The sequence below is a fragment of the Pseudophryne corroboree genome, chromosome 6, assembly GCF_028390025.1.
Source record: "Pseudophryne corroboree isolate aPseCor3 chromosome 6, aPseCor3.hap2, whole genome shotgun sequence".
NCBI classification, from domain to species: domain Eukaryota; kingdom Metazoa; phylum Chordata; class Amphibia; order Anura; family Myobatrachidae; genus Pseudophryne; species Pseudophryne corroboree.
This window is the reverse complement of record NC_086449.1, coordinates 818,002,147-818,014,738: the sequence shown is the minus strand read 5'-3', so window position 1 is coordinate 818,014,738 and position 12,592 is coordinate 818,002,147. Positions and strand designations below refer to the sequence as shown.

General features: G+C 45.7%; 2 long non-coding RNA genes across 2 annotated transcripts in view; one reads left to right on the top strand and one right to left on the bottom strand.

The window, feature by feature from the left end:
* LOC134935785 (uncharacterized) overlaps positions 1–12,592 on the top strand; it is a 408,543-nt gene that overhangs the window by 379,882 nt on the left and 16,069 nt on the right. The window lies entirely within an intron of this gene.
* Positions 6,125–7,802, bottom strand: LOC134935783 (uncharacterized). Its single transcript, XR_010180401.1, has 3 exons — positions 7,702–7,802; positions 7,414–7,626; positions 6,125–6,792 (listed from the first exon to the last, which is right to left on the bottom strand). It is a non-coding gene; the product is annotated as an uncharacterized LOC134935783 (long non-coding RNA).

Sequence of the window (12,592 nt, the reverse complement as noted above, 5' to 3'; positions counted from 1 at the left end):
TGCCAAATTAGTGCCCCCCCTCTCTGTTTTAACCCTGTTTCTGTAGTGCAGTGCAGGGGAGAGCCTGGGAGCCTTCCCTCCAGCCTTTCTGTGAGGGAAAATGGCGCTGTGTGCTGAGGAGATAGGCCCCGCCCCTTTTTCGGTGGCCTCGTCTCCCGCTCTTAACGGAGTCTGGCAGGGGTTAAATATCTCCATATAGCCTCCGGAGGCTATATGTGAGGTATTTTTAGCCAAAATAGGTTTTCATTTGCCTCCCAGGGCGCCCCCCTCCCAGCGCCCTGCACCCTCAGTGACTGCCGTGTGAAGTGTGCTGAGAGGAAAATGGCGCACAGCTGCAGTGCTGTGCGCTACCTTTAGAAGACTGAGGAGTCTTCTGCCGCCGATTCTGGACCTCTTCTTATTTCAGCATCTGCAAGGGGGCCGGCGGCAAGGCTCCGGTGACCATCCAGGCTGTACCTGTGATCGTCCCTCTGGAGCTGATGTCCAGTAGCCAAGAAGCCAATCCATCCTGCACGCAGGTGAGTTCACTTCTTCTCCCCTAAGTCCCTCGTTGCAGTGATCCTGTTGCCAGCAGGACTCACTGTAAAATAAAAACCCTAAGCTAAACTTTTCTAAGCAGCTCTTTAGGAGAGCCACCTAGATTGCACCCTTCTCGGCCGGGCACAAAAATCTAACTGGCTTGGAGGAGGGTCATAGGGGGAGGAGCCAGTGCACACCACCTGATCGGAAAGCTTTACTTTTGTGCCCTGTCTCCTGCGGAGCCGCTATTCCCCATGGTCCTTTCAGGAACCCCAGCATCCACTAGGACGATAGAGAAACAAAGGTTTCACTATCTCACTCTCACGCAAAAAAGTCCGTATTTCGGAATATTCCGTATTTCGGAATATTTGGATATGGGATACTCAACCTGTATATATGTATGTATAAGCCATAAACCAATGTGTTATTTTGGGTGTCCGTGTATAAGCAAAGAGCTTGGTGGTGGGATTATCTTCTAGGGGGGACCAACAAAAATCTTGCCTAGGGCATGAAATTGCTTAGGGCCGGCTCTGGTGGCTGGCCGCACAGCCCACCTGTCGTCATGCTCCAACCGCCTCGCGATGTGACGTCCTGATGTCACACCGCACCCCCTCCCTCCCTGCCTGCCCTGCGCTGTCCTCCCGTGCTTAGTCTCTACACTCCATGTGTGTGCCCTGCCCTGCCATTGCCGACATACGCCAAAAGGACTCCTTGTCCTGCGCCGCTGGAGCAGGACAGAAGACAGTGGTCGCAGGCAGCTGAGCTGAGTCTGCCTGTCTGATTCAGAGTGAGACAGTAGACTTGACCAACCACTCACTGTGTGCTGCAGCCAGGGAAAGAGAGGGGTTCAGGCCAGCTAGGGAAAGGGGGGATACAATTCTGTATAAAAAGAAAAGAAGGATAACAACCTTATTATTTGATATTATATATATATATACTGCTCAAAAAAATAAAGGGAACACTAAAATAACACATCCTAGATCTGAATGAATGAAATATTCTTATTAAATACTTTGTTCTTTACATAGTTGAATGTGCTGACAACAAAATCACACAAAAATTATCAATGGAAATCAAATTTATTAACCCATGGAGGTCTGGATTTGGAGTCACCCTCAAAATTAAAGTGGAAAAACACACTACAGGCTGATCCTACTTTGATGTAATGTCCTTCAAACAAGTCAAAATGAGGCTCAGTAGTGTGTGTGGCCTCCACGTGCCTGTATGACCTCCCTACAACCCACACAAGTGGCTCAGGTAGTGCAGCTAATCCAGGATGGCACATCAATGTGAGCTGTGGCAAGAAGGTTTGCTGTGTCTGTCAGCGTAGTGTCCAGAGCATGGAGGCGCTACCAGGAGACAGGCCAGTACATCAGGAGACGTGGAGGAGGCTGTAGGAGGGCAACAACCCAGCAGCAGGACCGCAACCTCCGCCTGTGTGCAAGGAGGAACAGGAGGAGCACTGCCAGAGCCCTACAAAATGACCTCCAGCAAGCCACAAATGTGCATGTGTCTACTCAAACGATCAGAAACAGACTCCATGAGGGTGGTATGAGGGCCCGACGTCCACAGGTGGGGGTTGTGCTTACAGCCCAACACCGTGCAGGACGTTTGGCATTTGCCAGAGAACACCAAGATTGGCAAATTCGCCACTGGGGCCCTGTGCTCTTCACAGATGAAAGCAGGTTCTCACTGAGCACATGTGACAGACGTGACAGAGTCTGGAGACGCCAAGGAGAACGTTCTGCTGCCTGCAACATCCTCCAGCATGACCGGTTTGGCAGTGGGTCAGTAATGGTGTGGGGTGGCATTTCTTTGGGGGGCCGCACAGCCCTCCATGTGCTCGCCAGAGGTAGCCTGACTGCCATTAGGTACCGAGATGAGATCCTCAGACCCCTTGTGAGACCATATGCTGGTGCGGTTGGCCCTGGGTTCCTCCTAATGCAAGACAATGCTAGACCTCATGTGGCTGGAGTGTGTCAGCAGTTCCTGCAAGATGAAGGCATTGATGCTATGGACTGGCCCGCCCGTTCCCCAGACCTGAATCCAATTGAGCACATCTGGGACATCATGTCTCGCTCCATCCACCAACGCCACGTTGCAACACAGACTGTCCAGGAGTTGGCGGATGCTTTAGTCCAGGTCTGGGAGGAGATCCTTCAGGAGACCATCCACCACCTCATCAGGAGCATGCCCAGGCGTTGTAGGGAGGTCATACAGGCACGTGGAGCCCACACACACTACTGAGCCTCATTTTGACTTGTTTTAAGGACATTACATCAAAGTTGGATCAGCCTGTAGTGTGTTTGTCCACTTTCATTTTGAGGGTGACTCCAAATCCAGACCTTCATGGGTTAATAAATTTGATTTCCATTGATAATTTTTGTGTGATTTTGTTGTCAGCACATTCAACTATGTAAAGAACAAAGTATTTAATAAGAATATTTCATTCATTCAGATCTAGGATGTGTTATTTTAGTGTTCCCTTTATTTTTTGAGCAGTGTGTGTGTGTGTGTGTATATATATATATATATATATATATATATTTAGCTGAGCCAAGCATTCAGTAGTTTCTCTGTGTGTATATACAGTGTGTGTGTGTGTGTGTGTGTGTGTGTGTGTGTGTGTGTGTGTGTGTGTGTGTGTGTGTGTGTAACCCTTTTCTTTAACATATATACATATACAGATGCGGCACTCAGATTTTTAAAACCTGACGACAGTTGCTCGTACAACTAAAATGTTGTTAACCCTTCATTGGATGTACCGTCTCTTTATTGTTTATGCTACGAGTGCCGCATCTGCATATGTTTAGATTTCATTTATGGAGGCACTGGCGATGTGGCTACCAGCTTTCGGAGTGCCAAACTTGCAACTATATATATACACATATATATATATATATATATATACTAGCCCAGTAGGCAGTGCTAGGCACGCCCCCAGTAGGCGGTGCTAGGCACGCCACTCCAGTCGTGCACCCCTAATAAAATGTGTTGCGCACGCCTATGCTTGCTGGTGTGGTGTGTGTGGGCTATGCGTAATTATGCACTACGTGGATGAAATGTCAGTTATGTCTTTGTGGTTTTTCCATGCGAATGCGTATGCTACTGTAATTACTCATACCATTAATACGCAGGACTTCATGAGCCAATGTACGCAGCGTGCGGGTATGCGCACGCACGTCAGAACAAGCACACGCACGGAGGCCACTCTGTGTGGTGTTTGTACATGTTACATGCAGTGACGTGCGGTGGGGTGAGGCAGGTGAGGCAGAGCCTTTCCTGTCATACTTACGTTTCTACCAGAGTTTTGACTGTATAAAGTATATGAAAAATACAAAGAATATGATTGAAATATCTTCTTTGCATTATTCTAATAATTTTTATAGCCAAAACTCTGGAGTAAAAAGTCTATGTCAGGGGAGGCAGTGCCTCATCTGCTTATCTTTTCTGCACATCTCTGATCAAAACTCAGCAAATTTCCAGGAGTTTATACTGCTGTACCTGTGTATAATGCCCAGATGTATATACTGCTGCACCTTTGTATAATGCCCAGATGTACCCTTTGGCTCATATTTTGGGGTAAATTTACTAAGCTCCCGATTTTGACCGAGATGCCGTTTTTTCATCAAAGTGTCATCTCGGTAATTTACTAAGCAATAATCACGGCAGAGATGAGGGCATTCGTAATTTTTTGGAAGTAGTTGTAAAAATTTACGAATGAATACACCATCGGTCAAAATACGCCTGTTTAGATATGAATCTCGGTCATTTACTAACCATTCGTAATTGTAATGTCTGCCGTGAAAATGCATTTGCGGCCGTGAAAAACTACAAATCGTAAAAAAGTCCAAAAAAAAAACGCACCTGCTTTTGAAAAGCGTGTTTACATGTGTACTCAATTATCCATTACTCACACCTGAATGTTTGGCCCTATAAAAGTGTTCCAGGCACATTTTGAAATTCTCTCACTCTGAAATGGCTGCTGTGGTGTGTGCCAATGAGTTTCTGTTTGCTGTGGGATACCTTAGACTGCTCCATGAGGCTTCCAGAAATCAGGGCCAGGTAAGTGAACATGGTCAGCAGGTTGTCCAGGTGCCGCGGAGGCTGCGCCAGCCACGTTTTTTTAGGGGTCGTTTAAACTTAAACGCATTGTCCGATGATAGGGTCATACAGATGTTCCGCCTAAATAGAACCAACATTTTCCGCCTGTATGACCTTGTCAAACTGGGACTAGACCCTGAGACAGCACGCTCTCGCTCTGTCTCAGGCTTGCACAAACTCCTGGCTGTGTTACACTTTATGGCTACTGGGAGCTTCCAGGCTGTGGCAGGCGACGTTATTGGTATCTCACAGCCAATCTTTTCTAAATATTTGAATCAGGTGAGTCAAAAAATACATAGCCGGTTATGTCTAAGTGTTGCTTCTGTAAGCTCTTACAACACAGTATTGTATAGAATACCTAACATGACACTCACCTTAGATTGTTTAATGTCCACTCAGGTTTTGGATGTCTTGGATCCACATATTAATGCCTCAATCTGCTTCCCTACCCAGGAGTCGGAGTGGCGTGCTGTCAGGGTAGCTTTCTATGAGCTTGCAAGCATGCCGAATGTGCTGGGGGCCATAGATTGCACACACGTTCAGCTGAGATCACCTAGGGGCCGTCAATATATATATACTAATAGACATATGGCCCAATCCACTAATGTCCAGGTGGTCTGTGATGCAAAATTAAAAAGTATGAGTGTTGTTGCTGGTTACCCTGGTGGCTGCCATGACTCCTTCATCCTCAGTCAGTCATCGCTCTTCGATAAATTTGAGGACGGACAAATGCCTGATGGCTGGCTGCTGGGTATGTTTAAAATGTGTTGTGTGTATGTCTTTTAACAACAAACTCTATTTTTGACTAGGGTAATGAATAATCTTACACATGTACTAATGTTGACTATATCTGTTTTTCAGGTGATGGGGGTTACGGCTGCTACTCTTGGCTCCTTACTCCATTGTCCCAACCTGATTCTCCTGCTGAACACAGTTACAATCATGCACATAAGGCTACGCGGAATGTGATAGAAAGATGTTTTGGTCTGCTGAAATCACGGTTTCGGTGTCTGGATAAATCTGCAGGCCTTTTGTTGTATAGTCCCTCAAAGGTGACTAGAATTGTGTTCTGCTGCTGTTTTCTCCATAATCTGTGTTTAAGTCAACATCTGGCACATGATGAGGGAGAAAGCAGTCAGCAAGCAGAGGAGTTAGAAACATCTGGTGACAGTGTGAGTACATATGTAGGGAGGCAGGTACGGCAAGAAGTGATTCATCGGTATTTTTCGGGTAAGTTTTTGTTGGATGTAATTATCCTTGACTAAACACTTTGCAATACAAACAATTGTGTGTTTTGTTACTTACTGTTTGTTGTTTATAGTGGTGTGTACATTGTAGTTAGTTTATGTTATCAATACATTGTCATTCATTACCCCATAAAAACATACATACATACATAGCAGCTTCTACAATGTTTGAGACGGACACAGGAAGTTGTGTGTTTGTCAAAACAAATTTTTTATTGCGTTACTCAAAAGTTTTTGATGTATTATTTTTTTCGCTTGTGTGTGCTGGGTGCTGTGCTTTGTGCTGGCTCACTGGCACGTGCTCGGGAGGATCGCCGAACAGGGGAGGTTACTGGCGTTTGGCTAGGGGTCGTGGTTCCAGAGCTGGAGGTCACTTGTTGTGCTGCCATCAATGTTATGTTGTTGCTCAAATTATTTATGCTGGCATTCAGTTGTGTGTTGGTTGCAGTGTGGCTGGCTACAATCCTGGATAAAGATTCATTCACAACCTGGTTGTGCTGTATTAGTTGTATGAGTGTTTGGTGCTGGCGCTGTTGCTCATCAATGATGCGCGTTAAATGAGCCAGCATTTGGTTGTTGTCTGCCCGTATTTGCTCCATCGATGTTGCGATTCGGCCTACTTGGACAATCAGTCTGCCCGAGTTGCGACTAATGCGCGGTAGATGATGGGGCAGACTGGCAAGGTGTTGGGTATGTGCGGTCAGGCTGGCATTGCTTTGGGTCTGTTGGCTTGTCCAACTGGACCAAAAGTCATCTGGAATTTGTGGTTGGGGTGGAGCTTGTACCAGTTGGGGACTCATGGAGGCTTGGGGGATATCCTGCGGCTGTATTGGCTGGCTCGGGTCAACAGGTGTTAGTTGCAGTGTGAATGTTGCCTGTTGGTCTTGTCCCTGCTGGTCCACGTCGGGCATCAAGCTTGGCTCTGTATGGGGTGGACAACATGCACTGTTTACTTTACAAATAATATTTTTGCTAGTTCTAAACATTTCGACATTCATAATACTCCATTATTTTTGTATTTTGAGTTGTGTTTTTAAACTTATAATTTATTTGGTTTACAAACACATATATACCATCACAGGCGTGCACATAGACTGACTTGCGGAATCCTCACCTAACTACCTCCCCTCCACAGCATTACAGTGTTCTGTCACCTCCCCTGTCCAGGATATAGACTGCTTACCTGGATATTCCCGAGGAGCGGAGCAACTAAGCAGTCTACATACAGGACAGGGGAGGTGTGTGAACACTATAATGGTGTGGAGTGGGTGTTGTTTTTTTATTTTAAGCCAGTAATGTGTTGTTATTTTTATGTGCATGTGTGTGGCCTAAATTTTAACAAATGTCTGTTCATTTTTAAATTTGATGTTGGCGATAGCAACCACTAAGATATTGATAAATTCTGCTTTTGCACCTTTAAAAATTTAAGACGTAACATCACATTGTTTGGTATGGCAAACATGTAAGCTCAACTACAACTCACATCATAGTAACTGTACTGTGTAGATGATTTGCTATGTGTTTAGTTTATGTTTTGACTCACCAGATAACTGAGGTGATCTGGGCTCATCACTCTGTGGACTCGCCAATAGTGCCTGTGGTGGCTGGGGTGAGACTGCAGAAATGCGCCGCCTGGGTGGGGAAGATGGAGCCGCAGATTCAGAGACAAGACGCCGTGTCTTACTTGGCCTCCTGGGTAAGTGCCCCGAGCCCTGTGATGGGCGCCTTAGAGGAGGGCGGCTTACAGAAGCAGAACCTATGAGAATATATAAACATTAATATTTTGTACTTCTATGTGTTTGCAGAATATGTGACTACAGTGAATTCTTACCTGCAATCCCAGCATCATCCTGAGTTGTCTGTGGCCTGTCTGGCCGGCTGGTCTGTCGGACTGTTGAAAAAGTTGTAAAAACATTATGACCATACTTTGTAAAAAAATGCTAACTGCAAAGCCTTAGTGTACTGTCACCATCTTGTACGTATTGTAAATTAAACTAATTTGTGCTTAAGATCTCCGTGATTCCTTAATTTGTTATGTATATAAAAATGTACATGGTGTTGCACAAAAAAAAAAAAAAAACATTGATGAATTATGTGTCAGATATTGCATAGATTGATTACTTGCAACTTGAGCCAAAATGTAAATTAAAAGTTTATTTAAAAATTGTTTTTTTTTAAAAAAACATCAGAACAAGCTGCTATTAGATACAACAGCTATGTCCAAGCAAGATCTCATATTAATTATTGCAACTACACATACCAGCATGCACTGCACCTGATTTTGCATTATAAATTTAAAAAAATACAGCCAAGGCAAGATGGGAAATGCAGTTTAAAAACACAAAAACAGCATAAGGGTGCATAGGCCTGCAATACATGACCAACAATGTATGCATACTTTTTAAAAATAATTTCTCCACCATTATCATTTTGCACACTTTAAAATATAGGCCCTCATTCCGAGTTGATCGCTCGCAAGGCGATTTTAGCAGAGTTACACACGCTAAGCCGCCGCCTACTGGGAGTGAATCTTAGCTTCTTAAAATTGCGACCGATGTATTCGCAATATTGCGATTACAAACTACTTAGCAGTTTCAGAGTAGCTTCAGACTTACTCGGCATCTGCGATCAGTTCAGTGCTTGTCGTTCCTGGTTTGACGTCATAAACACACCCAGCGTTCGCCCAGACACTCCTCCGTTTCTCCGGCCACTCCTGCGTTTTTTCCGGAAACGGTAGCGTTTTTAACCACACGCCCCTGAAACGCCGTGTTTCCGCCCAGTAACACCCATTTCCTGTCAATCACATTACGATCGCCGGAGCGAAGAAAAAGCCGTGAGTAAAAATACTATCTTCATTGTTAAATTACTTGGCGCAGTCGCAGTGCGAATATTGCGCATGCGTACTAAGCGGAATTTTACTGCGATGCGATGAAATATACCGAGCGAACGACTCGGAATGAGGGCCATAATTTCGATTTATCAAACTCACCATCCTGCGTGGGTCGGTCCGAATCCCGGACATGAGTTGCAGACACCACTTCTGCTGGAATCAGTGCCCGCACAGGCTCCTCCCACTCCCGATAGGTGGCCCGGAAAGGGGGGCCACCCCCGGTTTTGCGTGCTGATTTTGCCTCTTTGGCCATCTTGGCCTTGACACGGCGCTTTATGTCATAGAACCTCTTGCGACACGTGTCCTCAGTCCGCCTCACCACACCCTCACTATTTACGGCAACTATTACTTGCCCCCACAGGACAGACTTCCTGCGGGAGGACACCTTGGCAGCATCCTGCCCAAACAATTGCCGATGGTGCTTCATCAGCTCACGCACCAACGCCATGTTTTCAGCATAGCTGAACTTAATATTCCTGCCAGTCTTGGTAGTGGTGCGTGGCTGCGGAGCCACAGCACCATCACTCTCACTGGAGAATGCAGCAACAGGCACCCCCTCCTCCTCCTCCTCACTAACCTCCTCCCTTTCACTAACCTCCTCCACCTCACTCACCTCCTCCACCTCACTAACAGCCTCCACCTCACTAACCGCCTCCCTCTCACTAACCTCCTCCACCACACTGACCTCTGAGTCAGACATGAGGACAAACAACACAAAACACAGAAAAATCAATACAGAAAACACACTCCTCCACTACTACTACTACACACCACACAGCCAACACACACGCTCACTCACTCACAAACAATGACAAAAGACTATAAAAAAAAAACAAGGACAAAAAAGTTTACAAACTGTGAAAAAACAATACTACAAATATGACAAGACTACTTACACACACAGTACAGCACTCAACAATCACAAAACTCCGCACCAAATCCACCAAAAACTCCACCAAACTCACCAACTCCAAATACACCTTCCTCTCTCCTCTCCACTAGCTAAACCCACGAGGTGCGGTGTGTTTGGGGCAGTTTTATAGTAATGTGCACAGACACTCCTCCATCACGAATACAACCAATCACGGACGCGTGACAAAAACGAAACTTAGGACTAAAAACGCGGCCGCAACATCAAAATCACTGCCGTAACAGACATGTGACGCAGTCGTAAAATAAACTAAAAACACGGCCGCAAAACACCCAAATCGGCCGCATTCTACACCAGAAAACCACGAATGACATCGACATCGGACAAAACAAAAAATACGAATACGACAGCTTAGTAAATCCGTCGTAACAAATTCAAAAAGTTGCAGTTTTACACTTTCGATGTCATTCGTGATTATTCTCCCACCAAATCGGGAGAATTACGAATCTTAGTAAATTTACCCCTTTGTGTGTAAATCTGGTCCTGGTGCTAGCTAGTGCCTCCTTAGCCTTTTAGCTCACCGCACGTCCCTGGTTACATGTGGGTATAATATTTTCGACTTTGACAAGTATATGAAACATAAATGCATTCTGTGCTTAGACTTAGGTCCCATCGCCATGATATCTCATTATGGTATGCAATTATTCCAAAATACGGGAAAATCCAATATCCAAAATTCTTCTGGTCCCAAGCATTTTAGATAAGGGATACTCAACCTGTATAGCTATTCCTATCTGCTGTTTATATATTACTTTTATATATAATATAAAGGTAGAGTTGTAACTTCAGTTTTTTTTCTAAGTGACTTTGAGCTCACAGTGATGCCGGATACCATCAGGCACCTTTTGGTGACTAGCTGGCAATCACCAGGCAAAAAGAGACATGCGCCCGAAATCCTTACACTGCTTACTGCCCCACACACAATATAACCGTCACCTTATAAACACAACCTGTGCGCATATAGCTGCCCTGTCAGCACACCATATATGCACAATATGTAGAATGCAAAGAATTAAATATTGTTCAATTCCAGTTCCTACCAAGTGCCCTCCGTCTGACCGTGCTGTAGATGGGACTGCAGAGGTGCACTTAGGGTGTGTCTCCAGTTGCCTGGAACTTCCCCAAAATGCTTACTATCCCACTGAAAACATTGGGTTTCGATTCAACCACCTTATGTGCCAGGACACAAGTTTGAGCCTCACAAGCTACCGCACAATGGCTACCATTCATGTACACTCCACCTCTTATTGGAGTCCATGTGCGTTGATTGAAATTAATACCTTTGAGCAAAAGAAAGAATCCATATTGCCAGCCACGATATACGATAAGGATTCTTCATTTTCAGGGTCTGGACACATAATATAATAAATCTGTCCCTTATTACTAAACTAATGTCCTTTTTATTTGGTAATCTCCTATCTGACCTGTGTTACATTATAGAGGTAGATATTTTGTAAGGTTGTTGTGTAAGAGAGTTCTCTATGGCTGACACTCCGCATGTGTAGCCGGCGATCATCGATAGTTAAAATATTGATTGTTTTCCTCCAAAGGTTCAAAGCCATCGATCAAAGATTGTACCACCAATAGCCATCCAGATACTGAGGGGAGGCGTGGCCTAATCCGGGAGGTCATAGCCACGCCCCATGCCTTCCAAAAATTTATGTAAAATGCTGTGCTTGGACATTTGTCCCCCTCACCCGCGGGCACGCCCAATAGTATGAGCACAACGCTTATTGGGGGTCATTCCGAGTTGATCACTCGCTGCCAATTTTCGCAGCACAGCGATCAGGTGAAAAAGCGGCACTTATGCACATGCATATGGGCTGCAATGTGCACACGCGTCGTACGGGTACAAAGCATTTTGTGGTTGTGCACAGGTTCTAGCGAAGATTTTCCTCGCACTGACGGCCGCTAGAAAATTGACAGGAAGGGGGCGTTTCTGGGTGTCAACTGACCGTTTTCAGGGAGTGTTTGCAAAAACGCAGGCGTGTCTGGAAAAAACGCAGGCGTGGCTGGCCGTTCGCCGGGCGGGTGTATGACGTCAAATCCGGACACGAATAGGCTGAAGTGATCGCAAGCGCTGAGTAGGTTCAGAGCTACTCAGAATCTACACAAACTGTTTTTGCAGAGCTCGGCTGCACAGGCGTTCGCACTTCTGCTTAGCTAAAATACACTCCCCAGTGGGCGGCGGCATAGCGTTTACATGGCTGCTAAAACTAGCTAGCGAGCGATCAACTCGGAATGACCCCCATTGATGGGATTGGTTGCAATTTATGCCTGGGGCACCAAATTGTTCAGGGCCGGCTCTGTGCCCCATCCGTGGGGGTCATTCCGAGTTGTTCGCTCGGTAAATTTCTTCGCATCGCAGCGTTTTTTCGCTTAGTGCGCATGCGCAATGTTCGCACTGCGACTGCGCCAAGTAAATTTGCTATGTAGTTAGGTATTTTACTCACGGTTTTTTCATAGTTCTGGTGATCGTAATGTGATTGACAGGAAGTGGGTGTTTCTGGGCGGAAACTGGCCGTTTTATGGGTGTGTGCGAAAAAACGCTACCGTTTCTGGAAAAAACGCGGGAGTGGCTGGAGAAACGGAGGAGTGTCTGGGCGAACGCTGGGTGTGTTTGTGACGTCAAACCAGGAACGACAAGCACTGAACTGATCGCAGATGCCGAGTAAGTCTGGAGCTACTCAGAAACTGCTAAGAGGTGTGTAGTCGCAATTTTGAGAATCTTTCGTTCGCAATTTTAAGAAGCTAAGATTCACTCCCAGTAGGCGGCGGCTTAGCTTGTGCAATGCTGCTAAAAGCAGCTTGCGAGCGAACAACTCGGAATGACCTCCCGTATTCAGTGATTACCATCCACCTGTCCTGGTCTGTCACCAGCAGCCAATACCATGTTATATC